Genomic DNA, 6,549 nt, shown 5'->3' with positions numbered 1-6,549 from the left:
AGTCTGTCAATATGACTCTGAGGAACAATGATGCGGCATCAGGGTATGGTAATATGTTTACCGTACTTTCTGTTTGTCAGTCCACCGATTGGTGGGTTTCCACTAGGGCCAATATTCATGTGTGCTGATGTGTCTTTGTTTTCTTCTTACCAGGTCACACGAGATTGTTCCGTCCTGATGGGGAACGACTCACATGCTTCTGTTCATGGTGTTGGCACGGTAGGTCTGAAGTTTACTTCGGGAAAGATCGTACAACTGAAGAACGTGCAGCATGTCCCCGCTATCAAGAAGAATCTCGTTAGTGGATCCCTTCTATGTAAACAAGGGTTTAAACTAGTATTTGAGTCTAACAAAGTAGTCGTATCTCGTTACAGACTATTTGTTGGAAAAGGATATGGGTGTGGTGGTTTGTTCCGCCTTTCCCTGGAAGATTTTTGTAATAACGTGAACCAAATTCATTCCAATGTGAACGAATGTGAGGTTTGGCATTCACGTCTTTGTCACATAAATTTTGGTTGTATGATGCGGCTAGCTAAGATGAATCTAATCCCTAGTTTCACTTTAGCCAAAGGCTCTAAGTGCCATGTGTGTGTGCAAACAAAGCAACCCCGTAAGCCTCACAAGCCTGCGAAGGAGAGACACCTGGCACCACTAGAGCTCATACATTCAGATCTCTATGAGATGAATGGTGTGTTGACTAAAGGTGGAAAGAAATACTTCATGACTTTGATTGATGATTTCACTAGATTATGTTATGTGTATTTGTTAAATACAAAGGATGAGGCTCTACACTACTTTAAAATCTATAAGGCTGAAGTTGAGAACCAACTTGAGAAGAAAATAAAATGAGTCTGGTCTGATCGTGGTGGAGAGTACTTTTCTAGTGAGTTCAATTTATTTTGTGCGGAACATGGTATTATTCATGAGAGGATGCCTCCCTATTCACCCTAGTCAAACGGGGTTGCCGAACGGAAAAACCATACTCTAACAGAGTTGGCTAACGTCATGTTAGATACATCGGGTTTATCCAAGGCATGGTGGGGGAGGCTGTATTGACATCATGTCATGTCCTCAATAAAGTTCCCGTGAAGGATAATGAGACTACTCCCTATGAGCAATGGGAAAAGAGAAGAACTACACGCTCTTACTTGCGCACTTGGGGTTGTTTGGTGATGTTTACTACACAATATTCTTCTTGTAAATGTTGTTGGGCCTCCAAGTGTAGAGGTTTGTAGGACAGTAGCAAATTTCCCTCAAGTGGATGACCTAAGCTTTATCAATCCATGGGAGGCGTAGGATGAAGATGGTCTCTCTCAAACAACCCTGCAACCAAATAGCAAAGAGTCTCTTGTGTCCCCAATACAATGTTAAATTGTATAGGTGCACTAGTTCAATGAAGAGATGGTGATACAAGTGCAGTATGGATGGTAGTTATAGGTTTTTGTAATCTGTAAATATAAAAACAGCAAGGTAACTAATGATAAAGGTGAGCGAAAACGGTATTGCAATGCGTTGAAACAAGGCATAGGGTTCATACTTTCACTAGTGCAAGTTCTCTCGACAATAATAACATAATTGGATCATATAACTATCCCTCAACATGCAACAAAGATTCACTCCAAAGTCACTAATAGCGGAGAACAAACGAAGAGATTATTGTAGGGTACGAAACCACCTCAAAGTTATCCTTTCTGATCGATCTATTCAAGAGCCCGTAGTAAAATAACACGAAGCTATTCTTTCCGTTCAATCTATCCTAGAGTTTGTACTAGAATAACACCTTAAGACACAAATCAACCAAAACCCTAATGTCACCTAGATACTCCAATGTCACCTCAAGTATCCATGTGTATGATTATACGATATGCATCACACAATCTCAGATTCATCTATTCAACCAACACAAAGAACTTCAAAGAGTGCCCCAAAGTTTCTACAGGAGAGTCAAGACGAAAACGTGTGCCAACACCTATGCATAAGTTCACAAGGTCACGAAACTCGCAAGTTGATCACCAAAACATACATCAAGTGGATCACGTGATATCCCATTGTCACCACAGATAAGCACATACAAGACATACATCAAGTGTTCTCAAATACTTAAAGACTCAATCCGATAAGATAACTTCAAAGGGAAAACTCAATCCATTACAAGAGAGTAGAGGGGGAGAAACATCATAAGATCCAACTATAATAGCAAAGCTCGCAATACATCAAGATCGTGCCAAATCAAGAACACGAGAGAGAGAGAGAGAGAGAGAGAGAGAGATCAAACACATACTACTGGTACATACCCTCAGCCCCGAGGGTGAACTACTCCCTCCTCGTCATGGAGAGCGCCGGTATGATGAAGATGGCCACCGGAGAGGGATTCCCCCCCTCCGGGAGGGTGCCGGAACGGGTCTAGATTGGTTTTTGGTGGCTACAGAGGCTTGCGGCGGTGGAACTCCCGATCTAGGTTTCTTTCTGGAAGTTTGGGTATATATAAGAGGTGTTGGAGTCGGGAACAAGTCAGGGGGGTCCCCGAGGCGGCCACGAGGTAGGGGGGTGCGCCCAGGGGGGTAGGGCGCCCCCACCCTCGTGGTGGCCTCAGGAAACTTCTGGCCCATCTCCGGCACTCTGTGGAATTCTTCTGGTCCAAAAATGATCTCCGTCAAATTTCAGGTCAATTGGACTCCGTTTGGTTTTCCTTTTCTGCGATAGTCAAAAATAAGGAAAAAAATAGAAACTGGCACTGGGCTCTAGGTTAATAGGTTAGTCCAAAAAATCATATAAAATAGCATATAAATACATATAAAACATCCAAGATTGATAGTATAATAGCATGGAACAATAAAAAATTACAGATACGTTGGAGACGTATCAAGCATCCCCAAGCTTAATTCCTGCTCGTCCTCGAGTAGGTAAATGATAAAAACAGAATTTTTGATGTGGAATGCTACTTAACATATTTATCAATGTAATTTTCTTTATTGTGGCAAGAATATTCAGATCCATAAGATTCAAGACAAAAGTTTAATATTGACATAAAAATAATAATACTTCAAGCATACTAACTAAGTAATTATGTCTTCTTAAAATGACATGGCCAAAGAAAGCTCATCCCTACAAAAATATATAGTTTGGCCATGCTTCATTTTCGTCACACAAAATGCTCCCATCATGCACAACCCCGATGACAAGCCAAGCAATTGTTTCATACTTTAGTATTCTCAAACTTTTTCAACTTTCACACAATACATGAGCGCGAGCCATGGACATAGCACTATGGGTGGAATAGAATATGATGATGGAGGTTGTGTGGAGAAGACAAAAGGGAGAAAGTCTCACATTGACGCGGCTAATCGACGGGCTATGGAGATGCCCATCAATTGATGTCAATGCGAGGAGTAGGGATTGCCATGCAACGGATGCACTAGAGCTATAAATGTATGAAATCTCAACAAAAGAAACTAAGTGGGTGTGCATCCAACTTGCTTGCTCACGAAGACCTAGGGCATCTGAGGAAGCCCATTGTTGGAATACACAAGCCAAGTTCTATAATGAAAATTCCCACTAGTATATGAAAGTGGCAGAATAAGAGACTCTCTATCATGAAGACCATGGTGCTACTTGTTGGGGAACGTAGTAATTTCAAAAAAATTCCTACGCAGACGCAAGATCATGGTGATGCATAGCAACGAGAGGGGAGAGTGTTGTCTACGTACCCTCGTACACCGAAAGCGGAAGCATTAGCACAACGCGATTGATGTAGTCGTACGTCTTCACGATCCGACCGATCCAAGTATCGAACGCACGGCACCTCCGAGTTCAGCACATGTTCAGCTCGATGACGTCCCGCGAACTCCAATCCAGTAGAGCTTCACGGGAGAGTTCCATCAGCACGACGGTGTGGTGACGATGATGATGTTCTACCGTCGCAGGGCTTCGCCTAAGCACCACTACGATATGATCGAGGTGGATTATGGTGGAAGGGGGCTCTGCACACGGCTAAGAGATCAAGAGATCAATTGTTGTGTCTATGGGGTACCCCCTGGCCACGTATATAAAGGAGTGGAGGAGGAGGGGGTCGGCCAAGAGGAGGAGGCGCGCCCAAGGGGGGCAATCCTACTCCAAGTAGGTTTTGCCCCCCCTTTCCTATTCCAACTAGGAGAAGGGGGGAGGAGGAGGTGGAGAGAAGGAAGGAGAAGGGGGGCCGCGCCCCCTTCCCTTTCCCAATTCGGATTGGGGCAAGGGGGGCTGCGCGCCACCTCCTGCTGCCTCTCCTCTTCCACTACTTTGGGCCCGTGAGGCCCAATAACCCTCAGGGGGGTTCCGGTAACCCCCCGGTACTCCGGTATATATCCGATAACCCCCGGAACCATTCCGGTGTCCGAATATAGTCCTCCAATATATCAATCTTCATGTCTCGACCATTTCGAGACTCCTCGTCATGTCCGTGATCACATCCGGGACTCCGAACAACCTTCGGTACATCAAAACTCATAAACTCATAATATAACCGGCATCGAAACGTTAAGCGTGCGGACCCTACGGGTTTGAGAACTACGTAGACATGACCGAGACATGTCTCCGGTCAATAACCAATAGCGGAACCTGGATGCTCATATTGGCTCCCACATATTCTACGAAGATCTTTATCGGTCAGACCGCATAACAACATACGTTGTTCCCTTTGTCATCGGTATGTTACTTGCCCGAGATTCGATCGTCGGTATCTCAATACCTAGTTCAATCTCGTTACCGGCAAGTCTCGTTACTCGTTCCATAATACATCATTCTGCAACTAACTCATTTAGTTGCAATGCTTGCAAGGCTTAAGTGATGTGCATTACCGAGAGGGCCCAGAGATACCTCTCCGACAATCGGAGTGACAAATCCTAATCTCGAAATACGCCAACCCAACAAGTACCTTTGGAGACACCTGTAGAGCACCTTTATAATCACCCAGTTACGTTGTGATGTTTGGTAGCACACAAAGTGTTCCTCCGGTAAACGGGAGTTGCATAATCTCATAGTCATAGGAACATGTATAAGTTATGAAGAAAGCAATAGCAACAAACTAAACGACCAAGTGCTAAGCTAACGGAATGGGTCAAGTCAATCATATCATTCTCCTAATGATGTGATCCCGTTAATCAAATGGAAACTCATGTCTATGATTAGGAAACATAACCATCTTTGATCAACGAGCTAGTCAAGTAGAGGCATACTAGTGACACTCTGTTTGTCCATGTATTCACACATGTATTATGTTTCCGGTTAATACAATTCTAGCATGAATAATAAACATTTATCATGATATAAGGAAATAAATAACAACTTTATTATTGCCTCTAGGGCATATTTCCTTCACTACTTTGAAGCACAAGTGTGGTAAAAGGATAGTAGCATTGCCTCTTCTCTCTTTTTCTCTCATTTTTTTTGTTTTTTTGTTTTTTTGGGCCTTCTCTTTTTTTGCTGGCCTTTCTCTTTTTTTTCTATTTTTTTATTTCCTCACACGGGAGAATGCTCTAATAATGATGATCATCACACTTCTATTTATTTACAAATCAAGGATTACAACTCGATACTTAGAACAAAATATAACTCTATATGAATGCCTCTGGCGGTGTACCGGGATATGCAATGAATCAAGAGTGACATGTATGAAAATATTATGAACGGTGGCTTTGCCACGAATACGATGTCAACTACATGATCATGCATGGCAATATGACAATGATGAAGTGTGTCATAATAAACGGAACGGTGGAAAGTTGCATGGCAATATATCTCAGAATGGCTATGGAAATGCCATAATAGGTAGGTATGGTGGCTGTTTTGAGGAAGATATAAGGAGGTTTATGTGTGATAGAGTGTATCGTATCACGGGGTTTGGATGCACCGGCGAAGTTTTCACCAACTCTCGAGGTGAGAAAGGGCAATGCACGGTACCGAAGAGGCTAGCAATGATGGAAGGGTGAGAGTGCGTATAATCCATGGACTCAACATTAGTCATAAAGAACTCACATACTTATTGCAAAAATCTACAAGTCATCAAAACCAAGCACTACGCGCATGCTCCTAGGGGGATAGATTGGTAGGAAAAGACCATCGATCGTCCCCGACCGCCACTCATAAGGAGGACAATCAAAGAAACACCTCATGCTTCAAATTTATTACACAACGGTTACTATACGTGCATGCTACGGGACTTGCAAACCTCAACACAAGTATTTCTCAAATTCACAATTACACAAGCAACATGACTCTAATATTACAATCTTCATATCTCAAAACAATCATCAAGTATCAAACTTCTTATAGTATTCAATGCACTCTATATGAAAGTTTTTATTATACCCATCTTGGATGCCCATCATATTAGGACTAGTTTCATAACCAAAGCAAACTACCATGCTTTTCTAAAGACTCTCAATATAATATAAGTGAAGCACAATATTTCATCTATTTTTTCAAAATAAAACCACCATCGTGCTCTAAAAGGATATAAGTGAAGCACTAGAGCAAATGACAAACTACTCCGAAAGAAATAAGTGAAGATCA

This window comes from Triticum aestivum, chromosome 1A, assembly GCF_018294505.1.
Source record: "Triticum aestivum cultivar Chinese Spring chromosome 1A, IWGSC CS RefSeq v2.1, whole genome shotgun sequence".
Taxonomy (NCBI): Eukaryota; Viridiplantae; Streptophyta; class Magnoliopsida; order Poales; family Poaceae; genus Triticum; species Triticum aestivum.
This window is presented reverse-complemented; position numbering follows the sequence as displayed.